Source organism: Osmia bicornis, chromosome 14 (genome assembly GCF_907164935.1).
Source record: "Osmia bicornis bicornis chromosome 14, iOsmBic2.1, whole genome shotgun sequence".
In the NCBI taxonomy this organism is placed as follows: Eukaryota; Metazoa; Arthropoda; class Insecta; order Hymenoptera; family Megachilidae; genus Osmia; species Osmia bicornis.
The window spans coordinates 2,177,676-2,197,565 of NC_060229.1; the positions used below are offsets into that span (position 1 = coordinate 2,177,676).

At 42.5% G+C, this 19,890-nt stretch overlaps 1 long non-coding RNA gene across 4 annotated transcripts in view; it reads right to left on the reverse strand.

The window, feature by feature from the left end:
* Positions 1–19,890, reverse strand: part of LOC114872567 — a 302,088-nt gene that overhangs the window by 156,396 nt on the left and 125,802 nt on the right. For all 4 annotated transcript variants that reach the window (XR_006830109.1, XR_006830108.1, XR_006830107.1 and 1 more), the window contains exon 5: positions 10,168–10,203. This is a non-coding gene — a long non-coding RNA (uncharacterized LOC114872567). The remainder of the gene's footprint in view (positions 1–10,167; positions 10,204–19,890) is intronic.

Sequence of the window (19,890 nt, forward strand, 5' to 3'; positions counted from 1 at the left end):
TTCCGCGACCTGGTGGATCGCGTTTTAACGACCAACCCGCTATGAGTAATTGCAATCGAGCCTGAAATAATTAACCTGCCCACTATCCCCTTCCATTGGAACGACCCGGAGCTCTTTGAAACAGGAACACTCACTTATCTACGAGTCGGATGGACTTCGTAGCTTGAAAACTCGCTGCTATTCAAACGGATTATCATCGGGACAAGCGGAGGTTCCAAGCGCGTAATTAACGAAAGAGGTGCAGAAACGGTAGCTCAGGGTGGCCCGGCTCTTTGCTGGGACACGCTTCGGGCTTGCGAATCTTTGCTGGAATCTTTCGGGGACTATCAAATTAGCAGCAACGTGTTCGGATAAAAACGTGTTGGTAATTATTCGAGATACGGTTGCCTGTAACGAAAGTGATGCCGTTTCTTTTTCTCATCTTCGATACGCGGGGAAGTGTTGTTTTTAATTATCAGCCTGTTGGATTTTGGGGGGCTGTGATGATTATGAAACTGGATAAGGCGAGCCGGAATGGTTCTTCCTTGATAGGTTACATGTTTGTTGTTTAATGAATTGTCAAATTAATTAATTATTCAAATAATGAATGAAGGAACAGCTCGTTGAAAGAGAAATTTGAAACCTGTTATTACATCAGCGATAAGTGTAAGCTGTGATGAAGTTGTACGAAGAAACGTGGAAAAATCCAAGATAAATGGGCTGGCTGATAATTCAATGATTTGAAGATTACTCAATAGACACTTTAAACCCTCGATATTAATACTCGAGCACTAAAAACATATCGCTTCGATGATATCTCAAAAAAACATGCGATAATGACACGAATATCAGGTAACTTATTCATCCATTACACAAAGAAATCTCTGTTGATGCGATATCAAGATCGAAAGATACACGTTACTCTGTTCGATGTTGATAAATCATTACAGGCGAGTAGTTGGTTAGATCAACGCGCCTAAATCATTTATCGAGGATGATGATGATGGCCCGTTTCATATCTCGGTTCATCGTGCCGGAATTACACCGGTAGATAAATGCTTCCATTTTCCACGTAAATTCATCACCGTTCCATAATATAATTGATAGCACCGTGGTCGGTGATATCATTAAGATCTCGATCGCCAGATATCGATAGCCTTCCGGCGGTTTTATCGTATCAATATGATGGCGAATTGCGAATAAATTTTCACGAGCAAAGGAATTATTTCGTAATAAAATTAATTACAGAATCTAAATCTCTCATTAAATGACTCAGAGAATTCCTAATACCTAATTACTAGGTCAACAGGTACTTCATGAACGTTCAAGTTTGGTGTCGCGCGACTAACAGGATCTCTTAAAAGTGCTCGAAGCATTCCACGGGATAGTTGATGCGACCGTCTGTCGGTCGAATGAAAAACGGGAATTTTCACGGTGATTGGACGCGGCTTTCGCAAAAACCGGAAGCTCCGCTAACCTTGATTCCATCGTGAAGGATCGCCAGTCGGTTAACTGGAATCGGGTGATCACGAAGTAAGATCTAGTCTAATTATTAAAATTATAAAATTAAGGAATCAGTAATTTCATTATAAATTCTAGATGTTATTCATTTTCGTCTTGCATTCTCGCATTTGGAACACAGTGGCAATTACTGGCCCGTTTATTTCGTTTCAACAAATCTCTCTCACAGTGAAATATGATTTCACAGCCACTGATTTGACCCCTCTTGACGAGTAGAAGAGACGAAATCGCGTGTCTGCTTCGTGCTCATTACCATCTGGCGCAATTTCGGTGATAATTTATATCCTGACCCGTGGCGAGCGTCCCGCTGCGCCCTTAATTCCAAAATTAATCCTCGACCGTGCGCGGCCCATTAATCCGCAATCGAAAGCGCGCTACCGATTACGCAAAATTTTGTCGCTCGAAAGCTTCTCGTCGGTGAATTGCAACCCGTAAGAAAGCAAGATGAATGGCGCGACTAAGAAAACACCGCTATGTTTGGTAACCACGGTTGCAACAGTTCCATTATTCATCCTCTTCGTTCGAAGCTGAATGCAAAATTGTTGCAAGAGATTCTGGATCGTTGAGATTGATATTCGAGACCAGAATTGGAAAGTTTGGAAAGTTTGAAAAATATTTTCTACGAGCAATTTTCTATCGGAAGGCATATCGCGTGTCGCGATTCAAGCTTATAAAGTAAAGTTTAAGTCAAATTTGAACGAGAAACGAAAGTCGCGTGTTGAACGTAACACCATGACGGGTCGACACATGGGGGACCCTTAATTTCCAAGCGATTCGTTATGCGTGAGCACGGCCGAGTCGAGATTCGCGGCTGTCTCGTCGCAATCGTCGTCGTCGACGACGACCTGGCACCGGCTGACGCCAGATAAGCCACGGATGCAAATAGAGATTTCCAGCTGCGAAAGATGGATGATGCGGCCGGTGATAAATGGTCGTCGCGATATTCATCCGGTGACGCGGCTCTGGATTTCTTTCGCGCGCCGCGTTTCACGCTCGCCACCTACTAGATTCTACTTTTTTCTCTTGCTACCTTTCTTTTCGTCCAACCAGACGGCTCGAGCCCTTTCCTCGAGAGGAGACTTTGAATCTTCGGTGGCACGCTTTCAGAGAAGATCGTGATAAATTGCTTTAATTTGAAAGTAAGTGAAAAATGAATTTTTATCACCTCCTTCGACTATTGAATCATCGAGAAAGTGAAATTTCTGTCTCTCTTTGTAAAAATTTATTAATTAGCAGTCGAAGGTATTGAAATTGAAATATGTGTCCTCGATAGCAAAGCTATCTTGAAAAATGTCCCATTGAAAGTGAACGATGATCCTTCTATCCTCGACGATTTCTCGTAAAATAAGAAACCTTCTTTCGCACGTAACAGCCCAAATCCGCTAAGATTCATGCCGTCCGGAGGTGGTTATTTTTCAAAAGCGATCGCGGATAAAATCAAAGGGAACCGGTCGGACACGAGCGAAAGTCGTCCCTCGCGATCTCTTCATACCGAGTCTGGGCCGGATTAACTCGTAATTGCGCTCATTATCGTAGAATTTGATTCGAGAATGAACAGGACCGTGTACGTTGAGATTCTTAAACGCACGAACTCGTATCTGTCTCGATTTTACTTGCAGATAGAAATAAAGATGACCAGGTGCAACTCGATCGAGAGAAATTCATTTGAATGAATTAATAAGATCGTCGACGGGCAGGTTTTTTAATTTTGCTCTGATCATTCTGGCATTAATGCTCTGTGTTGCAGCATCTTCGATAATGATCAGATTTTTGCATATTAATTAGCTTTCCGTAGGTACATTGTAAGCCATAATTATTAATTGTATCATCTCCGATTATCGATGATTATAAATTATTTGTAGCATAGAAAATTTGAAAAATAAAATTTTTATAAGGGTGTCCGTTTGTTACTAAAAATATTTATCTCCCAATCCGAGATTCGAAGGACGATCCAGAAGGTCCTCGAAATCGATACGTCCGTAACTGTCCTTCCGTTCGAACGACAATAAAAGATAGTCAACTGGAGTGACATGGGCGAGGAACGATAACTCAGAAAGATACGCGGCCACGGGTGACCCCGCCTTAATATTAATGGCTACTCCTCGACCCTGCAAAGATTAATAGAGGCTCGCGAGGGAACGTTCTTCTTCTACGTTCTAGGACGATGCTAGCACGATGCACGGAATGCAAAGTGACCCACGCAACCTTCTGCTTGATCGTTGGTCATTTCAAAATGACCACGAACTCGTTTCGCCTCTCGTACGGCTTCATCGATTAACCCTTTGCGTGTCTACGAGTATCCTGCTATCTTCCTACGCTGTCTATTGTGATCGTGAACTTACTTGTCATTTATAAACGTCTTCATCTGGGTCGATTTTAATTGATGATATTCGTCTGTCGTGAATGTTGCATCTTTTAGTGGGTGTAGACAACAATATTGTTAGGCACGGTATAAACGTAGAATACTTTTTAGTATATCTTGATTAATGATAGCAAATTCAATTCGAATGAAACAAAATATTTTCAATTTCTCAAAACCATCCTGTATGCCTCCCACCCTCACCTACCTGCCGAACCTTTCCAATTTTCCCTGGTCAAGCTCGAATAATTCATTTTCCCAACTCGGAATCCCTCGTTTTACATAGGTAAAAACCAGTTCATCATTTTTCTTCGCAACTCGCGAGATAATCATCTCGGGGAAATTCGTTTTAGGCTTGGAAGGTGGAAAGAGGAACGGCGAGCCACGCGATGGTCAACACCCGCTGCGAGGGTGCGACGAATCCCGTGCGCGCCGTCTCCCGCGGCGTCGGGACGTCCAAGAACAATTTCCTCGTCAGGCGGAAATAGTTCGCCCGCTCGCCAGGAGTTGTCGAAACTTGAGGCACGTGCCTCTATCCGGTTCCCACGTGCCGTCCCCGTCATCCTCGTATTTTCGTGCTACGTTCGCTATGAATAGACCCTAAGCTCGGAACACCGCGTGACTTTGCGCAATTGGCCACGTGTGAGGGCAGACGTCCATTGTCCTTTCAGGAGTTTCGCGCGATCCTTTGTCCCGGTAGAAATAAATTTGTAATTCGAGTAAAATGTCTTTCGGAGAAAGTTCGAAGGTTTCTCCTGTCTTTCGAATTTTTTTTTCCTACGTCCTGCAGACTCAATCTGTTGCACACTCTTTTCTCGATCGAATATCCCCTTAATTATCCCAAGATCGAGCTCCATAATTCGAAAAAAGCGAAATTCCACAAATCCCACAAATCCCTCTGAAACGAGTACCTTACGTACATTCTCGGCTCGGCTCATTAAGATCTTCGGCTGAATCAACCGGCATAACACAGCCATTAAAAGGTACGACTGAATCGAGGGATATTTCACGAAACGATCCAGCGGACGAGGATCAAACGGAACGTCATCGCGGCTGAGACGCAGCCGGGCAAAAGGACAGTGAAGAAAACGCGGTAGCCAAGAAAAAGTGGTAGTCGCCAAAGACGATCGCCGGTCGATCATTCGTTCCCCCTGAAAAGGTCGAGCTGGACACGCTAACGAATCGAGCCTCGCTTCGAGTGACACTTACGAGCCTGCGAAACGAATTAGCGGTGGCCGCAAAAAAATCACGGCTATTCCTAGTCCTTGAGGTCGGAACTCGTCGGTTGGGTGGCAGGTGCGAGGCTGAAATATTCAAGAAAAAAAAAAAAAAGAAAAAGGAAATTGAGAAAAAGGTTTCAAGGAAGACTAGGAAGACCTTCGAGAGGAGCGAAACGAATGTCTTGCTCGAAGAACTCGTGCTATCTGCAAACACAGCCGAGAACGAGCACGCAACAAGCTTCAAACTAGTTTCACAGATTGTTTAATGGTCCACCTGCCACTGTGATATTATTCTTACCTGCCTAAGGAAGCTCAGAGTTTCTCCTAGTTGAGAGATCTCGCGGTGAACGAGGACGATCGTGGAACTGGTAGTTCGATCGAATTGGGTTCCGGGGGAAAGAAAGACGTCGAGGAAGCTGATGGAATGTAAATTTTACGGTGAATCGTGTGTAAGGTTCTTTGGACTTCTTTTATAGCTTGGGGACAAACGATAAAACGAAGGAAATATAGAACGACACTTTTAGTTTTTTTTTTTTTTCGTTATACTTCCATCTTCTGATGTTATATCTTTTCTAATAAACTGATAGTAGTATAGCATAAAAATTCATTGCTAATTTTTCGAGATAATCAAATTCTTAACTCCTACATTCCTCAACCTACATTTCAACCCCAACTCCTAACACCTGACTCATCGAGCCTAATCTCAAATTTCTCCCATCGATTCTAACGTTCCAACACCATAGACATCCGAGGCTAGTAATAACGAAAATGGCGAGGATCGATTTCGAGTTGTGGTTTCGAACTAGCCGACTCCCCTTGGCTCGGTCTCGCATCATCGAGCAGCCGAATGGAATCCTTTTTCTTCCCTTCGGCGTTTCGCGATATTCCGTTTCACCTGCCGCAAATGGCGAAGGTGGGACGAAGGGGCAGGCAGGGAGGCGTCGAGCGAACATCGAGGGCTTCCTAGGCATCTTACTAGTCCACACTTTTTGCCCGTCTCACAAGCGGCTCGAAAGAAATCAGGATATCTGCTAATACGTTTCACGAGCCAGGGATCACCTGCCGGCTCCTTTTGTCCTTGAATAATTGCACCGGCTCGGGATTTCGACCGACAGGTTCGATCTTGTTGCCGATTATCCACTGGATGACTACGATTTTGCAAGAATCATAACCAAACCGTTCGACAATCGTGAGAAATTTTTTTTATTGCAAATTTTAAACGACCACCTGCAAAGCTGTGCAAACAAGCAAATCATCGTTTCGAATTGAAAAGGTTTCCCGCTGGAACGCGTAATTAAAAGGCCGGTCAAGGCACGAAACGCGAAAAGATCTTCGATACCGGGGAATTTTTATCTCGCGAGCCGCAATCCCGAGAGGGACACGAATTTTTCGGATGCCGACGTTACAAAACGCCCGCCTTTTAAAGGAACAAGCCGCTCCATGGTAATATTCAAGCGAGGCGAACGTTGCACAATCGAAATTCGTATGGTACGTACACACGGGGTTAGGTAGAATCGTTGGCCGCAGCATGGTTGTTAATAAAACGTATAATTGCCAACGATTATGTAAGTTCAACGGGGTCCCGTCGATCCCTTATTATTCATTTGCCTTTCTTGAATGTCCATCTTGATGGCAGACCGGGCAATCATAATTGCTCCACCGTAAATTCGATTCAAATAAGGAGCGCATTGGGCCGGCTGTATGAAGACCGCACAGAGATTCGGTGCTTAAGATCGTGAACGATATCGATGAAAAAAAATCGGGCATCACTTTAATTAGTACGATAAGTACCCATGTGAGTACGTTAAAGGTAACAGCGGAAAGTTCGCGTTACACGCTGATGGGAAACTGATGATGCTTTTAAACGATTCTTTCCTTTTTTTTTTTCCTTCTTTCGTTCGGATTACTGGTTCTGATCTTGCACCGAGATGGTTATTAAAGATGTCATAGATTAACATCTGTGAAAGTGCTTATGGTAGAAATTATATCGTTATTACGGTTCGTTCGATGCTTTATTTTCTGAACGTATTCGCACAAGATTTATGATGCTCGATACCGCGAGAGATCTATATTTTATTGGAGAAATTACAATTGATAGGCGATTAAAATATAGATCTCTTAGGGTACGAAGAGGAGATATAGATAAATTTTGATTACTTTATATTACTTATAGTTTTCTATGCCATTCAATTCTTACCCCTGGCAATTCTATTAACAGAATAGAAATAAATTCAGATTATTAAGACCGGTAAGAGATAATCTCCTAGTCTGACACACTGTGTTTTGCTGCTATATATCTCTGGCTCGATTTACCACACACGTTTCACCCCATCCCCTCGCGATTCAACGTTTACACGCGTGCCCCAATTTACTCGGATCCGTCCGAGATTACTTGAAGCTCGCCCCGTCGTTTAAACGACTCCTTTTTACTGTCTCCGAGCGCACCGCTGCATTCACCTGCGGATGACAATCTATTACGAAGAGGCGTTCCCCATGGATTCCTCTTCGACCACCATACGTCTGAGGGCTCTCCTCGTGGGAGTTTAACCCCGAGTACGTCTACCAGGGATTCTCAATATTTTTTCATCCAATTTCAACCCCTTGTTTGACGTTCGAGAGATACTTAACCCTGCTCGCCAAAGGGACTGAGCAAACTTTAATTTCGAATTAAATGAAAGAGATTATTTCAAACAGCCTTATTATTAAATTAAAGAGGAAGAGTGTATCTTTTAATATTGAAGATTTTATTTATGTACTAATAAAAGGAACATTGACAAATTCAACATTGTCGTTTGAAACGGAATAGCATAACTGTATCTCAAGCGTGAAATCATCGTAAAAGGAGATAATGGTATTTTAAAGAGATATTCCTTGTACTGTGCCAATCGAATACGTAAGACGAAAGTGATTGTGCGATTTCATTTGCAATGATTCTTGGTAGGCATTATAAGTACATTTATTGACCTGTCCCCCCATTCAATTTCTGACTTTCAATGGGTTATTAACGAAAGTAGGTTGAACGAGAAACTTCAAAGGATTTCTCGTACCGATCAGATGAGCGAATCGGGAGAATCAATTTGAGCATCACGGTCTTCGCATAATTTATTATCTATCGGGAACAAATTCAATAATAATAAAGAAATTCAGGAAATTTTGAAGATTCTATAAACGAAAATATAATTTTTCTTTTTTAAATAAGAAATTGGATATTTATCTTTCATTCTGCAAAATATCAAGAAGAATTTACGGCAGATAAACTTCTCGAAAGAAAAGAAAGAAGGGGAGCATCGCCGATTGAATTTCGACAGCGTTCGCGACACCTGCGCGAACGTTACAAGGAAACGAGTAAAAAGTTACAAGCTTTTCAGCCGAGGATGGCCGTTAGGTCCGGGTTAAAATCCTGGAACAAGGGCAGGTACCGTTATCTCGCAGCGTGAGAGGCGCGTGCCCAGCGTCAGCACGCTTTCGGCTGCCACCTTCGATCTCAGCCTACACAGAACTGCAGGTAACGACAATGGAGAAAAATTCTGCTGGTACCCCCCTGTGTGCTTGACCACGATCGAACCGCAGAAGCGTTCGGGATAACGTTTGACCACCTGTCGGGAGAAAGTATCGTGTACGCCTCAGGGACAGAGATTGCAAGATTTTCAAAGATTTAGAAGAACCGAATTTCTCTAAAAATAATTTTCATTTCATTTGAAAAATGCAAATCTACGAGTGTTCTAAAAGCATCCATGTAAAACTCAAACAGCAATCTCCTCCAGAGCGTGATCGTCGTCGTCGAAGGAAAGGTCCATCGAAATTGCTCGACAGAGTTCTTGAGAGATAAAAAGAGGAAGATTCAGTCGCGACTTGATTTCTGACCGGTCGATCCCTTCGAGTGCTCGGCCGGCCAAGTAATGGCCAGGGTAACAACTCGAGTAATCTGCCTACGCAATTTTACTGGATCAGCTCGAGGCGGCTTCGTGGCCGGCCTCCGCTTGTGTCCGTGCACACGTTTCGTTCGCACGAACGCTCGTGGCGGCAATGCGAGTTTGCGCGTGCAAAAGTCAGCGTGAAGTCGTAACGACCGGGTCGCCGGTGGACACGCACGTTCTTGCTCCAGGTTCACCCACACACGCGTTGCGATACGGGCGAACCCGGTGCTGGCAATTTTCAGGGCAATTTGCCCGAACAAACGGGGGAGAAAAATCGTGACAGATAGGTCAGCGTGCGAAGCGATCGACTGGAAAGACGTCTATCCGACTATCGAAACTTATATTGCTTCGAATTTTCTAATAATTATATCGTTTCTCAAAGCGTGGATAATTAAAATCCTATAATTGGTTCTTCCACTTGAATCAATCAAATTTCCTCCCCTAAATGGTTTAATAAAAAGAAGTACGATTGCACAATTTAAATCAAAATTGATAAATTAATAGAAATTAAAAAAAGACCTTAGAATATTTCAAAATATTAAGGTAATCAAACTAAAGAGGGCAAATAATTAACAAATTCATTATAAAAATCCTAAATATTCGCTCGGTATGATGTCTTCACAAGAGGAGGGACATTTTTACCTTGCGAGTTAGCGGTAAACATCGCGTGTGCCCGACGTCAGGTGTAAATTTCAATTTTTATTCGACCATCATCGGAGAAGAAAATTCTTGAGCGCACCAAAATTGGCCGCCAATTAGACACGTCCAATTACTTGTCGGCACGCGGACCAACTACCGGCCCGAATCCATTTCGCGTCCACCGGAATAAGAAGCATTCGCGGGGACTTCGGTTGTCCTTTTTACGCTCGGCACGATAAATTCGCTGCGACGAGTGGCTTCGAAGCGACGCGGAATCTGTCGCTAACGAACCGGTAAGACAACGAGCCGAACCATAACGTCGCTGCGTAAAGTCGAATGGAAACGAAGGATCGTAAAATTCCCGAGTGACAACGCCGTTAAAGTCAAAGGAGCGAACATTAGCGCAAGGGTAATGATCGTTCGGAGACTGCACGGTAAGCTGCATCGACTTTCCTCCGGATAAACCGTAGTTAACAATCGAATGCAGTGGGTGCAAAATGCAATTAAATGAAAAATTAATTTTTCGACTCACCATGAGAAGCACTGGTCTTTGAGGTTCGTCAACTTTCTATAAACAAACAGAAATAAGAAAATATTAGATACAGATATAAATTAACGTTAATTGGTCTTAAAGTAAATTATTACTACTAGCTATCTTCGATCACCAGCCAAGATTTCAGCCCCCCGATGCAAGGGTGCAAAACTGAATAGAAAACTCCCCATCGAAAATTCCCTGGAGGGGCGTTCTTTCAGCGATAAACCGCGGCAAATGATTAATCGACTCATTGTGCTCGCGAACAATCGGTAGTCACGATCGTGGCGTGTAAACGTGGCTTCGAGTGCGGGTGGGGATGTCGAAGCGTGGCGGAGCGTGCTGCTCACTCGCCAAGCGGATGCTCGACTCGCCCGAGGCGAACGATTACCTTTACCGGTGGATCAACCAGTTCGAGGTTCGCTCGTACACCATAAACCGTGGAATACCTTTTTTCTTCCCCCGTATTTTCAGCATCGAGACCTAAATTCTCTGTCATTAGCGTGTTTCGCTCGGATATGCTTCCATCGATCTTCTCCCTCATCTTTCGATAAAACTCCATCATTGCTCGCGCGAAACGTGGAAACTCTTCGCGCACGAGATGCGTTTCCGTGAAGTTTCTGTAATTTCGATGGAGAACCGAAAATGAACGCTCGTGTAACCACGAGTTTCAGGGGTAATTCTAAGATTTACCGAGAAATCGTGAAGATTCGCTGAATTATCTTTCACTGGTACTAAGTGCAAAGAACCTTTTACCATAGGGTACTTTGGTTAGATAATCAACGAGGGTTGTTCCGAACACCCCGAAAATTACAGCATACTCGAGTATTATATCAAAAAATCGATTGCAATTTTATTTTATCCTAAGATTCTTGAATCTCGTACAATGTAACAGGATTAAATCATTGCTCGATCAAATCTCGTGGTAGCTTTCATTTCCCCGAAATCCAATTTCTTTCATCCATCGGAGCAATTACCTTGGACCGAGGTCAAATATATACCAAGTCGGTCTGGTCGATATATAGGAAGGAAGTCCCTACCCAAGGGACCTATTAAAAGAAATAGGCTCTGATTATACTCGAGCGAGTGCAACGCAGGCGCAGGGGTGCAGCTGCAACGGCAAGAGTAAAGTGAGGGCCGCACTCGAGGACAATCCTCTTTCGTGGATGCACTCGCAAAGTATAAGCAGCGCTCATTATATCTGCCCCGGGAATTCGGATTACACGAAGCGAGCACGTGAGAAAGATTACTCTGTAATCTTGTCCGGATATCGACATCGTAATTTCCCGTTGCTACAAATACACCCTGTCCCACTATCCTCCGGCTAAACTTTATTCGTACATTCTCTATAAGGTTGAGCAAATACTTTAACATAAAAATGTAATATCTGTTCATTTATTTTTACACGATCTAATTTTTTTTTAAGTATCGATGGCTAGATGCCCCAGGGAAATGTCCTGGTTTCACAAACTTTGTAGCAAAATCGATCTTCCCCCAGCCCCGAGCTGTCGATACTGACCAACTTGTCGTTAGTTTTGGCAAATTGAGCATCAAGCAGCAAAGTAAAGCCTATCATTAACGTCGCTGGACCTTTCGTGCATGGCGGATGTCTTATTACGTTTAAATTATTGACGAAGTCATTTGCAATTCAAAATCACTGGAAAGAACGTGTTATGGTCAAAGCTTCGAGCGGGATTCTTTGGACTTACGAAACCTTATTAATAACGATGCGATAAATTTTTGTAAATTATGAGGGAATTTTTCATTAAAATTTCAATTATGTGATAAATTGCACCTGTCTGCAACATTGCAGCAGAGGTTCAATAGATTCAAAATTTAAATAAATTGTGTTCCAAAAATTTAGAGGCTAAAATTTGAATGTCCTAATTTTGTTCCTGAAATTTTAAGAATTTAAATTTCTATTTCTGCGAACAATATAGCGTTCATTTCTGGTTACGGACGGTTTTCGATGATGACGGTATTTTTGCGTGCCCGATACGTTACGGTGGTGTATTATCTTCGCGAAAAAAATTAGTACCTCTGGCGAGGAACACCCTGGCCTCGTGTTCCGGTCAATGGCAGTTTCGTATATTCTCGTTTCGTTGTGTGCATTCGCGGAAGAGCCATCGATTCTTTTCTGGTTTAAAGGGTGAAGTACTACTCAATGTTCAATTTTTCATTTTAAAAAGTACCTTTTTATTTTTACATGATTATTTTTAAAAAATGTGTTTCTCTTTCGGAACCTGTTCATACAGAGTAGCAATACTTTTGGTTATTTATTACCGTGGAGGTTTTGCGGATGAAAAAGAAAGGGTAGCCGACCCTTTGCCAAAACATCGACGCACCCTGTTGCTAGTAAAACCCGTGTACACTTTAAATGCCCAATTTGGCAGCCATAAAAACAACATTTATTTATGGTGGTTCGAGCGTCGAGGAAAAAACCGGTGCACCAGAAAATTATGCTGCTCGAAGAAACAGCGTTACCCAAAGACCCTTTGATTTTTTCTTTTTCTAATTAAAATTCTGAGAAATACCTTGCATCATAAACTACAATCGTCCTTAGATTTGAAATTCTTAACACGTATAGTTTCTCCAAATAAAAAATAAGAGCCCATTCTTCAGCACCTTAGTTCCATCATCGCAAACTCCTCCACCGATCTAAACTGGTCCCGTGACGATCGATCCAACACCACCCCCGCATTCCCGCCCATTAACCATTCCCTTCGCAGCGTATCTCTCTGGTATCAAACGCACTGTCTACTGTAACACACCGTCGTATCTCCACGTTTCTCCTCTATTTACGAGCACTTATCGTCGTCGATAACCTTTGCGCCCCGACGCCAAGGGGTTTCCCTCTCTCTCTCTCTCTCTCTCACACGAACCACGACCGATTAGATTCCCTCGAACTAAAGGCAACGGTGGTTGCGTGGTCGTAATTATTACCGCAATTAGATGAGCGATAATTAATCGGTCCCTGGGAGTTATGCACACGCGAAATACGCCGGCGGTGGCCACGAAAGGGACGATTCGTGGGAAAGGACGATTCGTTTCGTTGGATTCCGGGATAATGCGTTGCTGTATAGGAGAACCGAGTGTGTTACAGGACCCCGGGGGAATATCGCGTGACCGCTCGTGGGATGTTTGGAATGTTACTCGAGCACTCGGATAACCAACGGTTATGCCGTGTGCAACCTTCGTTCCATATCGTTAGAGTCTTGTACATCGAAATCGTGGAAGCTGTAACCCCGCGAGCACAAGCCTTTACCCGCCGCGTAATTTGTCGAATTAATTCTGTTTGGCGTCGGGACGCGGACCTCAAAGGAAACGGATTCCACGACACGTGTACAGACGTTTTAGAGGACCTTACTCGTCGCCACGGTACACAACGCATGGCGTGAGAAATCTCGCCGAGAAGATGAAATGATCCCACGAGCTAACAGATGATTGGTAAAATATTTAAATAAAAAGAAAAAAAAATGTAGACAAATATAAAATTTAAAATTCTGTAAAATATACATTTTTTTAAAAAAGTTTCTTGATTAATAAATGTCTCGCGTATTTAAGATGGAATTGGCTATTGGAAGAGAAATCCAGGAAGTTGATGGTATCCCAGAATCCTGATAGCCACAACATATACTTTACCTAAAAATAGCTCAGGTTGAATGTACAATTTACACAAGGGAAGCGCCAGTTCCGTGAACATTAATTTTCATGTTCGTCACGTTTTGAATTGCTCCCGTGCATGCGCTTTATCGGTGATCGATACTATCGTAATCGCAATAAAGTCATTATCGTAAACTCGAGCGATTAATCGTTTGCAGATCGAGCATAGTGTAGTATGCGGTTATGCATTCAATCGCTCCAGCACGATTCGAATACTCGATAGGAATCGATAACCGGGAGTCTTGGAACTTTGACCTTAGATACGGCACTCATTTGGTCTTGGTAAATTTAGAAACGAATTTATTTCCATATTTCGTTATTTTTATAAGGCGAATGATAGACTCCTATCATCACTCGCATACGGGATATTTCGCAAATTTAATTAAAATCCTATCAAGACTCGAAATATTTCTCTCCTCTTTCATTTTCTACCCTTATAGTCTCTCCCTTGCAAATCTCAGCTCATCTACCTCGCATCCGGCTTTTGTTTCCCATCTTTCGCCTCTTTGCAACCGTGCCGCGTTCACGGTGGCAAAACAAAACGGTATGCCAGTTAAGTAAAGGCATAATAACCGCAGTGAAACGGTGTGACGGTCGTGGCCCGATGAGGGACCCTTTTAAGACGGTGTCGATTAAATACGACGGTTGTAAATTCAGTCGTGGTGTTTATGCGCGATATTAAAGGTAAAAATTTTAATGCTTCTGCTGTTAGCCGAGGGAAACGAAGATTGCCCCGGGCACAGGTAAATCGTCAGATTAAACTTTTGAATCGCGCGGTACGAATTTTTCTTCCCGTACGCGAATTGCATTAAATTAACCGGCCGGTACATTGAGATTGCCTTTCGAGAAATTTTTTGATCCGGGGAATTAAAAACGTTGAGTGAATGAAATGCGCTTCGATCGGGTATTTAATTAGAAGCGGCGAGTTTTGCGTGCGATCAGCTGGAAGAAACGTTGAAGAATTAATTTTTTGAAGATTATTTTTAATCGACTGAATACTGTATGGATCATTAGAGTACTTCTGATAATGAAGAATATTGAAAATTCAACGAAATTTCCATGAAATACAATCTATGTTTAAAATAAATCTTATCCTGTCCCTTCTTAATATTTATAGATGAAATAAACGTTGAACAGCGTAACAAAAGCAATATTTTTCTGGAAGAAAAATCGAAGTGCCTTATGGTCTCTCATACCACGGTACCGCTCGATCGTAAATCAAAAGCCGCTCGATAATAAAGCTGAGCGCACGGGAATTAAAACAATGTAGGATAATTAACATGCATTACCGATCGCCAAACATGGCAGCAAGGAGTCTCCGGGCTTTGTAAGGTAATACACACATTGCAGCCGACCAGGCGGCAGTAAATCACGTTGCATTACTATCAAGGGGTAACCGCGGGAAAGTTACGGCTACCATGTTTGGTAATGTATTATGCAAATTTTTGGGAACTTTATTAGCAACGTAAATCGTCGAACCGGTACAAATCGTGATCGTAAGGCTGTTTTCAACGATCCGACATTCTGCTTGCCGTTATAAAAATTATTTTTCAAGATAAAATATTTACTGCCGACAAATTTAAATGCTTTCTCTTTTCTTTTTCAATAAAAATTCAAGTGATTAATCTTTAATTTCTATTTTATAAAATCTGTGAATCATTCAACCTTGCTTCTACTTCATCTACACTGTTCTATTTTCAAAATGTGACAGCTTGACGAACGTCTTGGCTGCAATTTGTTGAAAAACATTGGAAAGACACGTTACTTGGCCAGCGATTAGCGAACAGATTCAACGAATCTCTTAGGCGACGATCGTCGATCCCGGGGGTCTTTAGTCGCAGCCTTTGAATATCCTAATTAAACGCGGTCCTAATTAAAATCTGAGACGAACACGGCTCGTGTAATTCCTCGAACAGCGAATTAACGCTCGCGGAATGTAACTGTTATTTTACGGCGAGACAGTAAAAATACATTTCGGCAGATTACGGGAGTGCTGCCCGTTTGAGATATATCTGTTGGTCGCTCTTAAATTATAGATTTAATGGATTTGCCGAATACTTTGCAAACATTCTGCTTAAATGCCCGCGCCAACCTCGAGCCGTTCGCAGCTGCGATCGTAAAATTGGCCCGACATTTTTCAAATGTTTCCTCGGTCATCCGTTAAATCTCTAGCCTGAATAAAAAAGAGGACTCCCGGACTTTTGATAAACTTCGTCGCGTCGGAAACGATAATCAACAGTCAAAAGATCGAGCCAGCCGTACAGGCAAAGTTAGTCAGAATTATTGAAACGTAAATATAATTCTTGATTGTTTTATTCTTCAGATAATATTTCTTAGTATCCCATAATTTATGCGCCAGTTAGTTCCTTATTCATCGGAAAGTTTATTTTTCGCTGGACGGAGACGACGTGTGCCCATTAGCATCCTTTTACGACCCACTTTCAGTCATGAAAACGGTACGTCACCATATGGTCCTCTCATCGAGGAACTACCGTGTTACGTGCACCTGCCGTTTTATCCTCATTTACCTGTGCTCGAGCAGCGTTCGTCACTGAGCTGTGCAAAGGTCACGGTACGTAAATCAATGTCGAAAGTCGGTTTCTTTTTTTTTTTAACGTCGAGTGAAAATTTCACCGGGAAATAATTATCTCCCTGCTAGAAGACGCGCGAACGACCGATCAAATTTGATTAATACCTCTTTTACCTATAAATACAAAAAAATTCATTCTCCGCAAAGATTCGATATGACTCGAAAACGGTGTCGAGTGGCAGAAGAGGCGGGGGGGGGGGGTATCAAGGAATTCACGAAGGAAGCCCGGAATTTATCGTCGTCGGAATATTTACAGCCAGGCCCGTATGAATATTCAGTCGGCTTTATTTTACGCGCTCGCCGCTTCCTTATACCCGCTCGGACGCCGCTCTTGGGTCAAGGGTTAATGAAACATGGTGAAAAAAATGCAAATAAGTCGAGAGAGCGGCGATCGCGTAGCGTACGTAGCGTACACGCGGCGAAATTCGATAAAAATACCCGGGGAGCGCAAATTAGGGAATCGAACGACTAATATTATCAGCGGATCCGAATGCTGATTGGAATAATTTGCAGAATGCAATTGCACTTTCTTTTTCTTAATAAATCATAACGATTTTCGTTTGTATTAATTAATCGAAAGCTGAAACATTTAAATTACTTTCTTGGTAAACGGTAAGAAAAAGAATAGAACGTTCTTCACGGTCGATTTTAACCCTTCCGGTTTCTAATCTACCTCAATCATACTCCCTTTATTCAGCGCTAGGAAATAAAAGAAAATTATATCTCAAGACGAGTCTTGGGAGACCAAAGAGTTTCGTCTCTCCTCGTCGAAGCTGTATTCGGTTCGAGGTGAAATTAAAGGGTCGATCCAACCCTTCCTCGCTGCTCTTGAACACACCCCCGCACGTAGCTCGTTCTCGATACAGGTGCATTGCCGGCTAATGGACGAAACGGGTTCCCGAGATACTGCCGCATCATTATAAAACGTTTATTTCGGCATAAAAGTCAAAGTGCAACGTGTTGGAAAGGATGACTCGCGAGTAAAATACTTGTTCTTTGTAGCCGTTTTATCTTTCCCTGATCGCTTCTCGTTCGACCTGTGTATTCGAGTCCTCCTTCTTTTCACGAGTGAAATAGAAAAGGACACGTAATACTGTGTTTCAACCGGACGGACTTTTCATCCTAATAAAACCGAGCGTATCTCGAGGGGTACTCTATTTCGAAAGGGAGGCTTCAGATAACTGGCGGACTAATCTAAAAAGGGGACGGTAATTATTCGAAGCTTAGAGCCGTCGTTCGACGCACACTGGGTTCTGTGACGCTTCCACCGATGCAATTTCGACTTTACTACGGGAGCTGAGTTGCTTTATGGTGGTGTCTGCTTTTAGGAGGGAAACTGATGAAGATGGATGCACCGAAGTAGAGGAACTTCGAATGCGCTGAAGGACTTCCTTAATGGGAAAAGTTTATCAAATATTTTCAACCTATAATTCGTTTAAGATAAGTCTATTCTAATCCTAGATTACCAATTTCCAATTCTCGCCTATTAAACAATCAAAATTCCTCCACAAAACATAAGAAAGAAAAAAGAGCTTTAACTCGAAAATAAGAGTATCTTCGTATGAATCTTTTTCATCGTTCATCACTTCCCACATGTTAACGCGCACCCTGTATTTAACGTATGTATCCGCGTACGCTTTCATTATGGCCGGAGGGCCAAAAAATCGCGGAAGTTTCTGAACGCATGCCAAGGTAATCGATGCCACCTGTTCATACGCTTCTTCGTTTTGAAGAAAATGGTACCGGTCGAAGGATAGCGGTCAATTCACATCCTTTTCGAGCGACCTTATACGTATAAAGAGGTGTAATTATCGTCGTTTTTGGATTTTTCAGGAACCTGAAGAGATTCTGCGACAAAAGTGTTTAATCAGAAACACCTTATTCTCAAAAGGACCAACGAAACGTCACCGAAAACGATGAAAAAATCGCGTTGCACTGAAAGGAAGCTCGAAGACGCTTTAATAACACGAGTAAAGAAAACGTACGGGTGATAAGGGCAGGGGGGAAGGATAAAACAGAGGAACGGGTTCCTGGACGCAGGGGGGACCACCTGTAGGCTCAACACCAGCGGGGCAAACCGCTAGCAAACCGCAAGACGCGATAATTACGCCGGGGGCCTAAAAGTAAAGGCGCGTTTGCAACGGCGAACGGGGATGAGCAGGGAAAAAAAGCAGGAAGAAGGTGAAACGGGTGAAGTTAAGATGAGGAAGAACGTGCGTCGAGGGAACAACGAAAAGGAAGAAAAAAAGAAACAGGGAAAAAGTAAACGGCGAAACCACATAAAAGATGGAGTAGAGGAAATTTTGCAAAGACGAAATGGGATATAGTGTTTTTAAAAAACAGTCTGACCACAAATTTGTTTTTTCTATAAATTAAATACGAGTATTTCTAATTAGATAAATCAAAGAATTTTTAATAACATGAATGATGGATTTCATTGGAAATTTAAGTAATAAAGAATGATAAAAATTTTGAGAATTTTTTGCTCACACTGCTGTTTTAAAACAGTAGAAGAGGAAGAAAAGTGGTGAATTAAGGAGACGAAGAGGAAGACGAAGAAACCGAGAGGAAGAGTTGCGGGCACGGGTGCAGCAAGCGTGACAGTGGGTGCACGAGCACCTGCCCATTCTTGGAGAGTGCTGCCGTCCGGTGATTTATGGAAACAAAGGGTGGATGGAACGGGAAACACGTACCGCAGCATCCCCGTGGTCCAGCGTTTCGCTGAAACAGGGATATTGAAGAGCGAAGGAGGTCGTTCGAGGGTTTCGAGAATATTTGGAAGTTGAATACCCTGCTTCAACCGGGATTTCCTTTACGACTTCTGGAAATCGAGTATGTGAATTGTGGAGGATACTTGTATAAAGAATTTTATAGATCGATGGATGAAAGTTAATTAAAATCAAAATCAATTTTCTCAAACACAAAGGCTCTTATGAAAAAATTTTCAATTAATTTTTTTTACATTTCTTGCAACACCAATTATAAGACACCCTATACAGAGTGTCCCAGTATTGATGGTACAATCGTGAAGGGGATAATTCTAATAATTTTTTTTCATGCTTTTTTCAAAAACAAAAATTTAATAAAAGTTTATTCGTGTAAAATTTAGAATCATCCCTTCTAAGGTTGTACCATGAATACTAGGGCACCGTATATATTCACCACGTGAAAATAATTTAGTTGCTCGTAAGAGGTACGTAAAAAGTCAACCTATAAATGCTAGGCGCAACAACCGTCTTCAATGATTTATGCCCGATCCCTCGGTCTGTAAGATATTAAAATATTAATACGCTGCTATTTATAGTCGAGCCGCGAAAGAGTATCCAGGGGCATAGGTCACGAGGGTTCGAATTAGTTAAAATTTATAATCGACGCCGAGTCACGTGCAGGCTACGGAAAATCGTCCAATGAATCTTCCAGCAGGAGCTGATCGATTATCGGTACGAGATCGACCCACTTCCTCTCGATTT